The following is a 19,060-nucleotide window of genomic DNA, read 5'->3' on the forward strand; positions in this document are numbered from 1 at the left end:
CAGTTACATCTAGTGTTTTCAGCATAATCTACACTTGTGCGTAAAAGATATACATATATACATACAAGTTCATATGTAAGCCTCAGCCTCTAAAGCGATAAAGCTGAAGCTCTGCCACCTCAAGATTTGATGTTTTGTGTGACACTTTCTGCACTTTTCTACAGTCTGGTCTGAGCTGCCGTATGCCAGATTACTTATGAATTTATTTTATATATATATTTATATTCATTTGGCTGCTTCCTGTTTGGGGTCAAAGCAGCAGATCTCGTGGTCCGCATATTAGATTTGGCACAGGTTTTACTCCGTATGCCCATCCTGACCCAGCCTTCCCATTTTATCCGGGCTTGGAACTGGCACTAAGACTTCAGTGGCTGGGTTAGCTCCCTGCTTGGGAATCAAACCCAGGCCGCGGCAATGAGAGTGCAGGATCCTGTCTCTGGACCACCACGAGACCTACGGAGAGTTACTGATGAATACTGTGATATAAATATAGAATGACTTAGGAATTTTTTATGAAAGTTTTTTATACTTTATACTCTAGATAGATAGATAGATAGATAGATAGATAGATAGATAGATAGATAGATAGATAGATGGATTAATCATCCCATTGGGAAATTCACAAATTCCATTGGTATCTACAAACTTAGTCAATAAGGCGTGTAATGAATGCTTATGTAGGTGTTCCTAAAAAAGTGGACAGCGAGTATTTGTAATAATGTAACCTCTATTAAACAAAATATTCAAATGTAAATGGAAAAAAATGGCCATGTAAACGGAGGAGAGTTTCCAATTGTCCTACAAATGTGTAAAACCTGGAACAAAACCTTTTAACAAACTCAAATCAACAGCTTAAAGGCAAACTACTACTACTAAAAAAAAAAAAAAAAATGTTAGTCAAACTAAACCCAAACACAAAAGTTATATACGCACAGGTAAATGAGAGACAGGTGAGATCAGTCAGCAAGTGTCTGGGTGTGAAGTAACGTCTGGACCAGACTTCTCAGAGGTGTGGAATAGAGAGCAATGGCTCAATATCAGTAATTTATCCATTTTTCCCTCTCCTATGTGTTTAATTATATTATTATATCCACTAGATTGGGTTAGACTCCACTAAAGTGTGTTTTTCAGACACATCATCGATACTTCCTGTTTATGTTCAGCTAAACCTGGTATTGATATGAGTAAAAACTTCCTGTCTGAGATCAGTTTTGGGATAAGTTAAGCACTTCCTTCATCCGTTTATACATTTGGCATTGAGTATAAGTTGCTGCTGCTTATTTTCTTATTTATGTCTGGTAAAATTTCCAGGTTTAAGACCCCATTAGCAAAACAATGAGAAGCTAGTCAGATAAAGTCACTTTACAATAGTTAGCATGGACAATTCTGTCTAGCTAATCTACAAGTGTAGCTAGGCGTTAGTTTTTTCAGCGTTTTCTAAACTTGACTATAATATGATGTTTCTGAGAGTCACGCAAACAATCCTGCCATAATCACAGCCCCCAAAAATGAAAAGGTGAAGAGGGTAAACAAATAGAAAGAGTGTGAGAGAGTAAAAAATAATAATAATAAATAAACATTTAACGAAGTATGAGTTTTCATTTTTTCCCACTTGCTAAACATGTATTTATTGTCTTCTAATTTTATACATACATATTAGATATTTTTAGATATCTAGTAAATCATAGTCAAGAATTTTGTTTTTGTTTTCCAAATTCAGCTATTTCAGGCTGTCTACAGTCATTGCTGTCTTTTTCATCTGTTTTAACTTTTTTATTAAGCACTGACTGAAAGGCAGGTCGAGACATTCCTTTGTTCTGATTGGCTGGATGTTTGTTCGTCTTGTTTATTTATTTATTTATTTATTTATTTATTTATTTATTTATTTATTTATTTATATAAATAAATATTATTTATTATTACTTTTTTTTTGAGAGCCGTTTTTTGTAAGTCTTGAGTTTCTCCTTTGATCTGATGTGTTATTAAAAATCCAAGATGTTATGAAGAGCTTTAATATTCATTCATTCATTCATTCATTCATTCATTCATTCATTCATCTTCTACCGCTTATCCGAACTACCTCGGGTCACGGGGAGCCTGTGCCTATCTCAGCCGTCATTGGGCATCAAGGCAGGATACACCCTGGACGGAGTGCCAACCCATCGCAGGGCACACACACACACTCTCATTCACTCACGCAATCACACACTACGGACAATTTTCCAGAGATGCCAATCAACCTACCATGCATGTCTTTGGACCGGGGGAGGAAACCAGAGTACCCGGAGGAAACCCCCGAGGCACGGGGAGAACATGCAAACTCCACACACACAAGGTGGAGGCAGGAATCGAACCCCGACCCTGGAGGTGTGAGGCGAACGTGCTAACCACTAAGCCACCGTGCCCCGAACTACAATATTTTTGTATAAAAATCACTGACTGCACCTTTAATTCTCAGAGCGTGAAATTTTAGTGGGCGTTTGGGTTTCTATACAGATTTTATTTGAACAGACACTGTAGAAATGCAGTAAGGCTCCAGTTAAACACCATGTCTTTAGAACTCCACACGCTAATTGAGCGGTATAGTCATTAATTTGGCAGTAAGATTAATTATCACGCTGTAGGTGTTTGCTCAGAGGAGTTACTGTAGTCTCCCTCCAGCACTCTGTACTCTTTTCCCGCTTTATAACTGCTACAAGATCCACAGAAGAGCAAGATCCTGTGCTGAAAAAACAGCGATCTGTGTGTCCGGTTTGCATCATCATGCTTTTAGGTGTTTGTTATGAGTAAAATGAGTCACGGTGAGTCGCCCCCACGGTGCTTATACAGAGTCTGACCTTTCTCAATGAACGACAAAAGCACTGGCTAAAAAGAGAACAGTGGAGTTAGGGAATGAGGACAGAATGAAATAAACAAACAAAAAAAAAAAACATGCAGCTATGCAACAGGAGCTTCATCATCATCATCATCATCATCATCATCTTCATCATAAGTAGACAATACAAATTATAAATAAAAAAAATATATAATGTGTAATATACAAGATAATAACACGTAAATTCTGCAGTAAAGATTAATTGCTATAATGAATAAATAAATATAAATGTTAAAACAATACGATGTGCATATGTTAGTTATATTCTAAAACAAAGTACATCTTGTATATTACTACAGTGCAGCTACTTAATTTTTAATTCTTTAGTTAAAATAGCAAAATTGAAATTAAAGTAAAGAAATATTACAAAATGAAAATAGGAAAAAAGTATTATAGTAATAATTATTATTAGCAGTAATTACATAATAATAATTCTGGTGGTACAAAAATGGATAATAATTAATTAATGTGATTTTTTTGTGAATATAATGAAGGCAGGAACAATGTATTGTTTTCTTTCTCAGAGGTCAGAGGAGGAACTTGACTCTAATCTCGGTTAAAAAGGCAGACTTAGACGAGCTGGTGAAAGCCGTCTCTGTGCAGGATATGAAACTGCTGTGGCTTTGAATCGGAGCCTTGATGGAGACCAGCTGAACATGAGGAGTGATTGGAGTCTCGGTCAGATTTCAGCATCGCCGCTGTAACACAATTATACGTCCATTCTGTTATGTTATGATCCACCGAGGAGCTTTTTTTGGTTCAGCCAGTATCCTGGCTCGGTGAAACACAGGGTGTGGCCAAGACGTCTTCTAAAACAAACAAACAAACAAAAAAACGTTTTAGTTGGAGTGATGGAGAAAAAGTGGAAAAGAACACAAAGTGATCTGAATGGACAGAGAAGTTTCTCAGATCTCATGCCTCAACTGTGTGTTATGTGGAAACAGAGATCACCTTGTCAATGTGAAGCTGGTTTGTGGAGTTTTAAGCATTTAATTAAGTTTCCAAGACGGTCAACAAAGGACAGAAGGACAGAAAGACATGGTCTGGGTTTAATTGATAAACAAATAAATATTTAAGAGATGGTAAAACTGAATGTTAATTAGTTTCTTTTGTTCTATTTGGAAGACTGACCAGATAAACAACGTACCATTTGAGACCAAGCCCTCGTATAGCGTCATCTCAGAGCGCTTCAGTTATATTGGTAGAAGTTTGAGAAAGATCGAAAAGATCGGAGTTGTGGATGTTTTATGGTTTTATTTTTTAAAAGTTATATACGAGACATTATTGTATTTGCATTTTAAAGCAGTGATGAAACTTGTACATTTCTTTACGAATGGGATAGAGCTAAAAATCAAATGGAGGCGGTTGCTAGGCAACACTTTTGGCATCACAGTGGTGAGAATTTTGTACTTTTTTCCCCTTCTCAGTGGGTGATTTGCACTACTCCTCTGTTTGGCTCTGGTACAGGCACAGAGATAGCGCTCGGTCTTTAGGTGTCGAGATTTCCTCACGCTTCCTTGTGTAGAAGCCTGTAGAAGAAGAGCGGAGATGAAGTGACATATAACAGACTGAAAAACCCGATTCAAACGATTTAGTCTTTAGAGCAGGAAAGAAATCAGTTACATGTTACACGAGCCTGAGATATATTTGCTATATTTGATGTTAATCATCATGCGTTCGTCTCAAACGGCTTTATCGATGCTTTTAGATTGGCTTATGTGGTTTCTGATGCAGTATGACACCGGACCAAAAAAAGGATGTCAACAAGCTAAAAACAGCCGACGTTTAATCTGGAAGGCAGAATCGCTTTGTTGTATGGTGTAAGTGATCTGAAGGTGAATCGGTGCCTGAGATAGAAAAGCAATCACACTGAGGCACTGAGGGGAAAATGGGAAATGCAAATGCAAATGTCTGGGTGTTATTGCTTTTCATTAGAAACACAGAGAAAATAGATTATTCTGAAAAGCAAAATTTTCATTGCATTGCTCGTACATCGCTTCATACAGTGAAAAGGAAAGCACTGGAAATCAGCAGGGGATTGATTTTTTTTTCACAAGTGAAACCCGGATTTTGTTGTTTTTAAGCCTGTTTTTAACCCCGGATAAAAGAACCTTTCACACTTGTAACTTAGCACAGCTTTTTATAAAGCCCTGGTCTGAAGCGGTGCCATGAAAATATGCAACAGAGACCAAGTCAGAAACTGAACAGTCACATCTTAATGCTTCTGCGAAAAAAATTTATAATAAATGTGTGTGTGTGTGTATGTGTGTGTGTGTGTGTGTGTGTGTCTGTGTTAGAAATGGTAACCAAAAACGTAGATTAAACTTTTAGTAATAGAAAGATCTATTTATGATGGCAACTGTTTAATTAACTGAGTGGATATTTTGTGGAAGTTTGATATAAGCAAATTAATAATAATAATAATAATAATAATAATAATAATAATAATAATAATAATAATAATAATAAAGCTGTGAAAAATAACATTACCAATATATTGGGCGCAATTAGCCATTTCTGTCCCTGGAGTCATGTGACTCGTTAGTGTTACAAGGTCTTAGGTGTGAATGGGGAGCAGGTGTGTTAAATTTGGTGTTATCGCCCCTCACTCTCTCATACTGGTCACTGGAAGTTCAACATGCCACCTCATGGCAAAGAACTCTCCGAGGATCTGAAAAAAGTATTGTTGCTATACATAAAGTTGACGTAGGCTATAAGAAGTTTGACAAGACCCTGGAAATGAGCTGCAGCAAGGTGGCCAAGACCATACAGTGGTTTAACAGGACAGGTTCCACCATGGTCGACCAAAGACGTTGAGTGCATGTGGTCAGCGTCATATCCAGAACTTGTGTTTGGGAAATAGATGAATAAATGCTGCCAGCATTTTTGCAGAGTTTGAAGGGGTGGGTGTGGGGGGTGTGGGGTCAGCCTGTCAGTGCTCAGACCATACGCCACACGCTGCATCAAATTGGTCTGCATCTCTGAAGGAAGCCTCTTCTAAAGATGATGCACAAGAAAGCCCGCAAACAGTTTGCTGAAGACAAGCAGACTAAAGAGGGAGGGTTAATGCAGTGTTGCAAAATAATGGTCCCTTTGGCCCCAATTTGTACATTTTCACTTAGGAGTGTACTCACTTTTGTGGCCAGTGGTTTAGACATTAATGGCTGTGTGTTGAGTTATTTTGAGGGGACAGCAAATTTATACTGTTACACACGCTGTACACTCACTACTTTATATTGTAGAAAAGTGTCATTTCTTTAGTGTTGTCACATGAAAAGATATAATAAAATATTTACAAAAATGTGAGGGGTGTACTTACTTCTGTGTGATACTATATATATATATATATATATATATATATATATATATATATATATATATATATATATATATATATATGTATATATCGTCGCTGTCAGGCGGAATCCTCGTATCTCCAAAACCATTATTTTTCAGGAAATTAAAAAAACGCCGTACCTTATCTGCAGTGCACAGGGTTTAGTCCGCGTTGCAGTGGATTGTCTTACGCTAAATTCCTGTCCTCAGACGAGCACCAGAACTAGCGGGGGTCAAGATTTTTTTTTCTTTGAGCCCAGTGTTTTGAAGACATTTACCTCAGAAGACGTGTTGATTCGTTGCGACTCTTCTTGAGGAGAAATATGCCGTTAGATTGGTTAATAATTTGTAAAAATAACAGACCCACGTGGGGACTGACCAATAGCATCGATATGTGAAAAAATATGAAATTGATCAAATTTGGACATACAAGGTTTCCGCCCGACAGTGACGATATATATATATATGTATGTATGTATGGCAGACCTGGTGTTTTTTATTACTGCTAAAGGTGAAAGCACAAGACAGGACATTATTTAGATAGATAGATAGATAGATAGATAGATAGATAGATAGATAGATAGATAGATAGATAGATAGATAGATAGATAGATAGATAGATACTAATGAAACTAAGTGTCAGTCCTTATGGTGCATAAAATGGTAAAATAAATGAGTAATATGTAAAAGAATATAAAAATAAATATATGTGATCCAATAAAACTCTATTTAGTTGGAAATAAACAGCTGAGGTTTAAAGTCACTGTGTGCTGGATTTATCTGAATTTATCCTATAACTACACAAGCCAGGATTCACTTTACCCGGGTTTAATAATCAGTTGTGACAAGCCTTTAACTGTATTGTTATTAGTAATGCAGAGAAAACCTCATACCAAGAGTCCAGGATTTTCATACAAAACATGAGAAAAGGCTTATAAGCTGACAGCAGGAGTTAACTCTTAGCAACCTAGGAGTTATGTTCATTTTACACCGGAAAAGCAAATCTTCACAGCGTTGCCGTCATGTCGCCGGATCTCTTCAGCGTCCAGCAGGGTACTGCTTTTAAAAATGAAATGCTGATTGCTTTTTTGTCAGACATTGAGCTTTCTAACTAAGCGAGTGATAACGTTGCATGGTGCTAACCTGAAGGCTCATTAACCTTGTACAAAATTAAGACATCTCAGCTTATTACCTGCATCTGAAGGGCAAGAAAATCGTAATGTGTACATTTCATTATAGCTTCAAAATAAAGAATTGCATAATTAACTTAATTTACTCAAGTGACATGCTAAGAGTATCGATTTCTATGCTAGCCTTGGTAGCCTCTACTACTGTACATCATGTTACTCAAATGTTGTGTATTTATTAATCTTTGGTTTCACCTACAGTTTGAATTATTAAGCTCCTCGTGCAGATTCATACGCTTGTTTCTCATGGAAGAGTTCTCACTGTTTTATTGATGCTTGACGTCTGTGTGAAATCAGGGAATTAAACCAGAATAACCAAGCTGACAGCGCTGGTTAAGATCAGTGTCACAGAGAGGAATAATATCCTAAATGTGAGCTCAGAGGATCTGTGTTTTAGTAACAGGGCTGTTAACTGTGTATTGCATCAGAAAAAAAAAAAAAGATGAAGTCTGTGCAGAAAGAATATAGATGCAACGAAGGAAAGAGAAAAAAAGTGAAAAATATGAAAAAGTGTTACTTCTTTGGATTTAATGAGAGAATAAAGAGTGTTTTGTTTAGGGTATAGATAGATATAGATGGTTTATAGTAGATAGAGAGTTATTTAGATGTTATACAGTACGTAGGTGCAGTCTCACATTATTGTACGTAGCTAGCCGTTGCTAACTGCCATAGCTAGCGAACCTCGTGTTTACATTAATAGATGTAAAAAAAAAAACTTTATAGAACTTTAGAAAAGTTTATAGCATGGCAGATGAATTAAAGACAAAGCTTTTTTAAAGCAAAACTCTTTACTCACTCTCTCTCATTCATTTTCTACCACTTATCTGAACTACCTCAGGTCACGGGGAGCCTGTGCCTATCTCAGGCGTCATCGGGCATCAAGGCAGGATACACCCTGGACGGAGTGCCAACCCATCACAGGGCACACACACACACTCTCATTCACTCACGCAATCACACACTATGGACAATTTTCCAGAGATGCCAATCAATCTACCATGCATGTCTTTGGACCGGGGGAGGGAACCGGAGTACCCGGAGGAAACCCCCGAGGCATGGGGAGAACATGCAAACTCCACACACACAAGGCGGAGGCGGGAATCGAACCCCCAACCCGGAGGTGTGAGGCGAACGTGCTAACCACTAAGCCACCGTACCCCCCACAAAACTCTTTAATCATGTTTAAATATGATTCTGACTCCAAAACGTTCGCTGTGTCAGGGCGCTAAAAAGCTCCACTGTGAAAGTATGACATGTCGTAGCTGTTTGATTACATTCTGAGAAAAAAAGAATAGGATAATTTCAAAAAAAGTATTTGTTTTCAATTTGTATTGGTTTCAACTTCTATAATTATTATGAACATATGCTATGCATTTTTACTTCCATGCCAGCATTTGGCCAAATAGTTTGCTCTTAACACATTTTGTTGCCCCATCTTTCAGTGAATTCAGTGACCTTTTTAGTGACCTGTCTTCTGTTTTGTGTTTATATAAATTTGTTTTTGGGATGGTTATATCCTGAAATGTTTACACACTATACTGAAGCTTAAACGATCAGGGTTGTGTCTCTTTGCTGGTGTTGCACAAGGTTTGCTGGGGTTGATCTTAGTGCAGCTGAGCAGTTGATACCATTGACCATGCTATTTTACTTAATAGGCTAGAACATGTTGCTGGTGTTAAAGGGACAGCCCACCCCTGGCTCAGGTCTTATTTGACGGATTGCTATCAGTTCGTAGATCTAAAAGGTGACTACTCTAAACAAACTAAGGTAGTGTTCGGTGTTCCGCAGGTTTTTGTTTTCGGCCCAGTGCTTTTCTCCCTATATATGCTACCGCTTGGTGCAATTAATCGTAAACATGGTATTGGCTTCCACTGTAATGCTGATGACACATAGCTATATGTTTCAGCTACGTCAGATGTGAGTTACCAGCTTAATAAGATTAAAGATTGTGTGAAGGACATTAGACAGTGGATGCTTACTAATGTCCTCCTGCTTGACTCTGAAGACAGAAGTGCTTGTACTAGGACTTGTACACAGGCAGCCAGAAGTAAGCTTTCTGATTACAGAGTTACTCTGGATGGTCTTTCTATTACATCATGTGCAGCAGTAAAAGACCTTGGTGTGATTATTGATACTGGTCTCTCATTTGAAGCTTACATAAATAATATCACAAGGGTAGCCTTCTTTCTTCTCAGAAATATTGCCGATAAGAAATATGATGTAATTTCATGATGCACAAACACTAGTTCATGCATTTGTTACCTCTAGGTTGGATTATTGTAATGCTTTACTGTCTGGATATTCCAGTAGGAGCATAAACAAGCTCCAGTATGTCCAGAACACAGCAGCTAGAGTCCTAACTAGAACCAGAAGATACTGTACATATCACCCCTATCCCTAACTTATAAAGCACTTAATGGTCTCGAACCACAGTACCTGAGTGATCTTTTGTTTTTTCATGATCAGTCATGCCTACATTGATTAAAAGGTGCAGGCTTTTGTAGTACCTCAAGTACAAAAGGCTACAGCAGGGGACAGAGCTTTTTCTAACAGAGCTCCACAGTTATGGAACAGACTTCAAGTTAGTGTTCGGGACTCAGAAAAAGTCTAAGTGTTTAGGTCCAAGCTAAAAACATATTTGTTTAGTCTTAGGTAAAGGAGCAGATCTGGAGGGTTCGTGGACATAGAGTGTTTGGTGAACTGGGATGTCTGGATGTTGTCTCCTTACCACCCTCGCAATTCGCTCAGGTTTGCAGACTGTGGAGTGGTGGGACGCTTTAGTCCCAGGAAGCCCTATGTATGTGTTACTTTCTGGCTCTAGCCTTTTAGTTAGGGTGTCATAGCTAGTCAAGGCTTGCTGGATTCCCTGTCTGCACTTTGCACATAATTTACATTGTCCATCACCTGATTGCAATCATATCTAACAATTTTCTCCCCTCTCTCTCTCTCTCTCTCTCTCTCTCTCTCTCTCTCTCTCTCTCTCTCGAGCTGTACATGCTACCCCCGAGCTCCCAGTGTTCTGAGTTCTTAGTCTGATCATCTCTTCTTATGGAGCTACTTCTTCAATCCTGACGTTCTACCCTTGATTGGAGTCTCATCGCCTGCTGGTCACCCTGCCAGGGATTGATCTGCATGGTCAGCCAGTGTCTCATGGGATTGTTGTGAACGGGGCCCCACGGACCACTGTCATGCCTTTGTTGCGTCAGTCAGCTATATAATCTGGTTTTCTATACTTTTGTAAAGCTGCTTTGAGACAATGTGAATTTTTAAAAGCGCTATACAAATAAATTCAATTTGCATTTGAATTTGAATTAAACATGTGCACATATTCTATGCTTCAAGATCCAGAAGCCAGAAAAGTGTACACTAGATAGCAGACCCTCCATCTGAACTGGTTTAATTTCATAATTTTATGTACCCAACGTGGCCAATGAGAATTGGGCAGAAAAAAAAATTACATACATGTTTTGTACATTATTGTACATTTTGAACTTTATTTCTTTTTAAATTACCATCTTTAGGCAAGGAATAACTAATTATATACCTAGAACAATCTAAAAGTGAATCTCGGCTTTATCACCCATGACAACCAGGGACAAAACAACCCTTTACGCATTTATGGAAGTTATTTCATAACACATTACCTGTACATAATTCCCTGTTAAGGATCAAAGGTAGTTGTGGGAAGAGTTTGAATGGTGGGGAAAACATTAACACAACATTTAAAACCATTAAGGCTCATCATATCTGTTCAGGCGACACAAAGACACGCAAAGAGACGTACATACAATATGGCTGATCCAATTACCAACCCTAATGACCATGTGCAATAAATGTGTGTGTGTGTGTGTGTGTGTGTGTGTGTGATGAAATCCAGATCTCTAATGCAAATCCCATTACACCTCCTGATAATATGTGCTATATGATGCACTAGCATTGTTACAGAAGTAAAAACTCTAATGAAGGGTGGGGTTTATGTGTTTTTCTGGGGTAATTTTCTCATAAATACAATACAGCACAGTAAAATTCTTTCTTTGCATATATCAACTTTGGTGGAAGTTGGGGGTCAGGGCCAACAGAGGCAGCTTGGCAGTGCTGGGGCATGAATCCTGAACCCCGATCCTCCGATCAACAACCCAGAGACTTAATAACTTGAGCCTCCACTGCTCCTTTAAAGAAACTGTAAAGAAGTGTGATTTCTTTACAGCTGCACCAACTGCCTCAGAAAAATGTCATGTACTCAGAGTAATGTTTTTTATTGACCCCAATCACCACATTTAAAATATGTGAAGAAAGATTTGCTGTAATGTATACAGTATGTGACAAAAATCCAAGAAGCACAAGAAATACCAGTGTAGGTTATAATAAAGATGAAGCATGAAGTGAAGATTTCCAAGAACACTGCAAATCATCCTTGGAACAACGAATTTGGACGTCAATGAGGTCCAAGATTGAACGTAGATACCATTAGATGGCAAAATGATTGACAATCATGTACGGTTGAAAGATATTAGCTTGTTTTTCCCTTAGGAGTATTTTTAAATACTGCCTTTAGATGGGGGATTTAAAGTGCTCTCCATTATCATGACTCTGTCAACATGTGCACAATAGAAAATTAAAGGAAGCTTATTCAGAAAATGCTGTGAGCACTTAAAATGATCTAACGACTGCCTTTGAGAGGGGAAATGGCAGCTTACAACAAAGAATGGATGTTATTACTAGCTGAAGTATGCCCTCAAATTTCATATTTGGATATGGATGAAAGAGAAAATTTCATTTCCTTAAAAAAAAATACATTTGAGCATCATACGGTATGATGGCATACAGACCCTGGCACCGGGAATAATGCCTGCTTGCTTATAAGTGCTGTGCGTCTGGCACCGAGACTCGCGTATTCATCATGGCTTGGCCAGCAGGCTTGATGTGCTCGCCTCCTCCCCTGGGTTTGGCCAAATGAGCACTAATGGAGGACGCACTGCTCTGCTGATGGGCCGCTAATGGTGATGGAGGTAGCACGACTGCACCCTTTTTTTTATCATTTTGTGAGACAGTACTGAGCTCGACCGCTGTTCAGGGACAATAACTGTTCACAACACAATGGTGAAGTTTTGTTTGGTCAATCTCTTGGTTTGGTTTTCATGCATTATTTATTATTATTTTATATTCTTGACATATAGAGAAGAAAGCATCAGGAGTCGAATTAGTTAATGAGATCACCACATTCTGATAAAATGCATGGTAAATAAAACAAAAAAAACAATTCCTTTATAAGGTCTCAGGATACTTAATGTGGGGTTGGCAGTGACCAACGATGAAGCTTGTATATTCTCTTTGGCTTCATGTCGACCGTTAGATTCTCCAGTATTATCTCCAGTACTGCAGCTGCAGCTATTAACGTTTCATGATCATTTTCATAACTAAAGGATAAAAGCTTGTCTGCTAAACCTAAACCATGCCAATACCATAAATCACAAGCTGAGTCATGCAGTGTGTTTGTCCACGGTTTTCGCATAGCTCCCGTGTTTGCAACAAAGTAGGCGAAGCCTAAAAAACATCATCCATTTGCACTTCAATTACATCATGTTGTTCGTGGAAGCCAGCCAAATGTCATCTCAACGTGAAATCAGCTGAAACCTGTAACATGAGGTCCTAATGGAGAGCAGTGACAACACTACCATATTGTCCTCCTTCATGTCGCGGTTCTGTTCATGTTTATTTTGGTTTCTGTTCTAGACACTACCTCAAAGTTTCAGTTGTTTGTTGCCCGATTGTGCTCATCTTTTCTGTGTAACTTCCTGAACTAGTTTAGACAACTTATCATGCATTATTTCACTGTGTCCAAGGCTTGTTTTTGGTCTATCTATTTACTAGATTTTTTAGATTATCCATATTTAAAAAAAAAAAACCTTAAATGTTACTTAACTCTGCTTACTTATATGCTGAACATTTCATTACAATTTACTCCAGAAGTTACGTATATGCGTTCTATATTGACTCATCGTATTTTACTTCTTCTTACATTCTGTCTGAATTCCTGGTTGAAATTTCTAGAAAATCAAGATTTGTGATGGTTTGACACCCAAACATTACACCCATATCACTTTATATACACTTTATCGCTCAAGTTATCACTTGAACTCTTCTGGGAAGGCTTACCACTAGAAAGTACACAGTGGCTGTGGGTATTTGTGATCGTTCACAAATGAAGTGGTAGCTCAGTGTTTGAGTTTTTGGACTACTGATCATAAGGTTGTGAGCTCAAATCCCAGGACTACCAAGCTGCCACTGCTGGGCCCTTAATCCTCAACAGCTCTGTAGTATTAATAAGATAAATGTAAGACAGGATAAGGGCATTTGCCAAATGCTGCAAATGTACTGCGATCATTTAGCCGTAAGAGCATGAGTGAGGTCAGGCTCTGATTTTGAGTGATGAAGCCTGAGGTGCAGTCAGTTGGGGTTGAGGTCAGAGCCACTCACGTTTTTCCACACCAAAGGTCAGTGAGGTCAGTTTTTCCACACCAAATATTGCAAACCATGTTATCTGGGACAAGTCTGGGCCTTTTAGTTACAGAGAAGGGGGATGTGGTAGCTCAGTGGTTAAGGTGTTGGACTACTGATCGGGAGGTCATGAGTTCAAATCCCAGGACCACCAAGCTGTCATTCCTGGGCCCCTGAGCAAGGCCCTTAACCTTCAACTGCTCAGCTGTATAAATGAGATAAATGTAAGTCGCTCTGGATAACAGCGTCTGCAAAATGCCGTAAATGTATGTAAATAATTCTTATATAGTCGTATGCTTGCAATTACATTTATAGTAACAGTTTGGGGAAGAACCACATATGGGTTATGATGGCTCATTGTCCACAAACCATTAGATATATCGATTTGGCTACTTTTAGTCATAAAATTGTCCTGAATCCTGCTTTTTTGAATGTTTCCTATACTTCTTACTGTCTTTCATCATTAGCCTAGCATCTTGTTAACACAATTTTCTTCATACGTTCTTTGTGAATTCTACTCTTTGGATAGTATCCAGGTTTCCTTCTTTCTAATTTCTGTTTATGTTGTATTTTCAAATGTAAGAATACATTTTGGAATTTGTTTATGGTATCTTATGACTCATAGTTCATGAAAGAACGTTAATAAAGGAGCGTTTAGATATAATTACTGCCTGAACCGTGGCTCCTGTCTGTTATAGTCATGCTGGGATTTCATACAGGTGGATTATAAAGGTAGCTTTGAACAGAGGGCTAATGTAACACTAGTGTTTATAAATGAAAGATCATTACATTTAATCTGCTCCACTGGGTTCCACATCACTGCAGGATCTCTAACAGTCGGGAGTTTTATCCAAACGCTAATGTATACTGAGCCTTAAGATAATGATACGCCTGCATAACTCTGTTATGAGTCTAGATGAAGAAGATCAAAGCGAAGTGAAGCTGAGAGGCTTCAGAAGTGAGTACAGAGTTTTACTCAGGTCTGTCACCTATCTTACTTCTCCTCTTTCTGTCATGATGTCATCACATTTTTCTGCTTTGTCTTATCATTCCCTTCACCAAGATGATCACTAAAAGGAGCATCATCATATTTTTTTTTTTTTTTTATTCTTCTCCGTCATAGTCATCATCATCATCATCATCATCATCATGGTTTGTCATAATCACAATCCTCTTATTATCTTCTCCCTCTCGCTGGGTTTATATCATTATCATCAGCATCACCATCATTTTCTTATTTCCTCCTCTTTCTTCCTTAATCAGTTCTTCATTGTTATCGTCGTCGTCATCATCAGCATCAGCATCAACAACAATTATTGTTTTTTCTTTATTCTATTTTTAATTCTTCATTCTATTTTATTATTATTATTATTATGATTTTCTTCTTTTTCTTCTTCTTCTTCTTTGTATTATTTATAAAATGTTTCCACTCTTTCTCAATATTTTCTTTAATCATCATAATCATTTTCTTTTTCTTCTTCTTTCTTCTTTATTCTTCAGTTCTTTGTCAATATATTCTTCACTTCATCATCTTCATCTTCATCATCATCCTCGTCATCATCATCTTTTTCTTTTTCTTCTCTCCATCCTCCTCCCCGCTTTCCCTCATTGTTTTGTTTATCATAGATTGTTGCTATTTGTTGTTATTGTGCTGCTAACCCTTATTGTTGACATGTTTATTATTATTATTATTATTATTATTATTATTATTATTATTATTATTATTATTATCAGTAATAGTAGTAGTATGCATTATTGTGCAGTGTTGCATTACATAACCCTTATATAAACAAACAAAATGATTAGAATTCATTATCATGTTGTTACAATCCACAAATCCACAGTGAACTCCATTAAGGCTGATGTATGTGTGTGTGTGTGTGTGTGTGTGTGTGTGTGTGTGTGTGTGTGTGTGTGTGTGCACGCTTTTTGACATGATGATGATTATAATGCTTATGTTTACACACAATGAAGAGACAGACACTAGCTCCACTCTCCACGCCTCAGGAAGCTGCTGATGTATTTGACGTCTTTGCAGTCTCACTCGGATCTTATTGGTCCAGTTCAGCCGGACCAATGCAGAGCCTCCGTGTGCAGGATGTTGTCAGTTTTTTTCCTCCCCCATTAGCGACTCTGAGGAGCTTCTGCACCCAGTGACGTGCGAGTGCATCCTCCTTTCATTCAACTTTTAATCTTGCGTCGCTTTGCATCACCTAAGCAGAGACCTGGAGGACTTCAGTACCGGAGCTGTCCACTCTCCACTCACTCTCCACCCTTAGCGTCACGATTTCACACACACACACACACACACACACACACACACACACACACACACACACACACACACACACACACACACACACACACTTTTGAGCAGAGCACTGACATGCCGGGCTGCAGTGCATAGTAAAAGGAAGCGACAAAGTGCAAACGGAGTGCATTTGAGTCTCAACACAGGTACGTTCCCGTTTCTCCTCGAGCTATTCTTCTTTCATCTACTTTTATTTATTCTTATTATTCTTCTTATTATCGTTATTTATTTTTATCGAATGGCCGTGCAACGGAGTTTCACTTTGTCCCGAGCTCTCGCGCAATCGGGGCTGATCACGTTTTATTGATTACGACGCGCGCGTGTGGTGTATTTGGGTCAGCGCTCGCGCGAGGGTGTGGATACGATTTAGTTCGTTCATCAGCCTCATTAGTTACAATAAAGAAACAAATACAAATAAAACAAATCACGCCGAGTTTAAACATGCATGCATTTCATGATTTTTTATTTTTATGCATGCATAAAATGATGCACGCGGATGTATGGTTCATTTTCAGATCTGTTTGCGAGTGTGTGTGTGAGTGTGTGTGTGTGTGTGATTCTGTGTATTAGCAGTAAAATCGGCACTGCGGAGCTGAGTGTATCAAATCAGCCTTCTTTAAATTATTCCTGCATCACCTCTGACGTATTTCAAGAATCACTACGTCTTGCCTATGGATATGCCTGTACACTCTCAGGGATAAAATGGTACCAAAGGGTACTTTTCCTTGTCGCTTGGGGGTGTGTGGAGTGGTACACTTTTAACCTGGGAAGAAGGATGTGAAGTATTTTTATTTTTAAAACAAGAATAAACCTGTAAAGGAACATCAGAGGCCCATCAAAGTCTCACATCGTTCAAGATCAAATTTAAAGGTGAGTGAAGGTACATACTATGATCTGTAGCCTTTAGGACCTTAACTTTGGTTTCCAGCCTGGTTTGTCCTAAGATATTTCCTTAAACAGCTTTATTCCTACATGACAGCTTTTTTTTTTCCGTTGCCGTATACGACACTCTCAGAACTGAAGTTCACCTGTTACCTCTGTATAATGTTTCTCCATGAGAAGTTATGTTTGTAGCTTATCTTAAATAAGTGAACGGTCATACACGCTTGCAGAAACTCAGAAACAAATTTGTACCGACCTGTACTTTTCCTCGTCAATTGGCTGGTACTTTTAAGGATATTCTATTGACCTTTACTTATTTATTTACTAATGTAAAACTGATCCCGTTGGTACCGTCGAAACCTTTTCATTTCAACATTCCTGAGGCAAACATTTTTGTGCTTTATTCATAAATGACTGCCTTTTCTGTTGGGTTTTTAAGACTTTAAATATTAAATAGTTTGACTCAAATTCCGCCTGAGGATTCTGTTGCTCTATCAGAAATAAATTTCCTTGTTGTTGGGATGCTTCCTTTAAGTAAACTTTATCTTAGTGTTTCTTTATCCTGGGAATGTGCATATTGTGCAGATTTAAGGGTTTTTCAGTGATCCTTAACATTATATAGCTTCAAAGGTGAAAAATACTCCGTAACAGCAATAAGCAATAAAAAATATTTTTGTTTATTCAAAGTTCCCAAGGGGGGCACGGTGGCTTAGTGGTTAGCACGTTGGCCTCACACCTCCAGGGTCGGGGGTTCGATTCCCGCCTCCGACTTGTGTGTGTGGAGTTTGCATGTTCTCCCCGTGCCTCGGGGGTTTCCTCCGGGTACTCCGGTTTCCTCCCCGGTCCAAAGACATGCATGGTAGGTTGATTGGCATCTCTGGAAAATTGTCCATAGTGTGTGATTGCGTGAGTGAATGAGTGTGTGTGTGTGTCCAGCGTTGGGTTGGCTCTCCATCCAGGGTGTATCCTGCCTTGATGCCCGATGACGCCTGAGATAGGCACAGGCTCCCCGTGACCCGAGGTAGTTCGGATAAGCGGTAGAGAATGAATGAATGAATGAAAGTTCCCAGGAAACAAATCTAAGAATCTCAGACTCTTATACACAATCTGCTCACACTGAACATCCTCAAGGTTTCTTTCTTCCTCTTAGTCTGTTTTTCCGGATGAATAAGCCAAAGGAGAGACTGGTTCCTTTGGCTTATTCATTCGAAATCTCAATTAAATCTTTGGGACAATTTTAGAAGTGCTGTACAGATTGAAATTGAAGTGAAAGTTTCCTATTTGGAGCCAAGAGTGATTACAGACTTCATTAAGTCACTTTAATAACTTTCATTTTCCTTGATACTCTCATGAAGTGTGGATGAATGGATGCTCGTTACAGCAGATCATCCATTCTGCATTTTATTTGGGACAGGGACATGCGATGAAGATCTCGGACCTCCACTGAGATGAGGCCGACTCTGTGAGAATCCTGAGACATCTACAGATCTACCAGCTCCAGTTGGACTCTGTGATACTAAGAGGAGATCTGAACTCCATGTGATCCTTACACCAATACAGCATTTGTGTGACTGTATATTTGTAATCACACCCTCTAGTGTCACCCATATGAGGATGAGGTTCCCCTTTGAGTCTGGTTCCTCTCAAGGTTTCTTCCTTACCAATTTAAGGGAGTTTTTCCTTGCCACTGCTGCCTGAGTCACCTCAGACTTGCTCATTGGGGATAAACACATATACATACATACATACTGTACATACATACATACATACATACATACATACATACATACATACATACTGTACATACATACATACATACATACATACTGTGAACTATATATATCTTGAGTTTTTATTATATTAATTCTTTATACTTCTCCTTATGTTTACCTTCTGCTCTATGTTTATGTTCTGTAAAGCTGCTTTGAGACAATGTCCATTGTAAAAAGCACTATACAAATAAACTTGAAT

The 19,060-nt window shown here is 38.5% G+C and overlaps 1 protein-coding gene across 2 annotated transcripts in view; it reads left to right on the forward strand.

Moving 5' to 3' along the window:
- The first annotated feature begins 16,044 nt into the window (after positions 1-16,044).
- Positions 16,045-19,060, forward strand: part of phf24 (PHD finger protein 24) — a 32,748-nt gene continuing 29,732 nt past the window's right edge. The window contains exon 1 of one of the 2 annotated variants that reach the window (XM_060896322.1): positions 16,045-16,353. The gene's annotated coding sequence lies outside the window, so the exon portion shown is untranslated. The remainder of the gene's footprint in view (positions 16,354-19,060) is intronic. The other variant, XM_060896321.1, reaches the window with a different exon arrangement.

This window comes from Tachysurus vachellii, chromosome 20 (genome assembly GCF_030014155.1).
Source record: "Tachysurus vachellii isolate PV-2020 chromosome 20, HZAU_Pvac_v1, whole genome shotgun sequence".
Classification (NCBI taxonomy): Eukaryota; Metazoa; Chordata; class Actinopteri; order Siluriformes; family Bagridae; genus Tachysurus; species Tachysurus vachellii.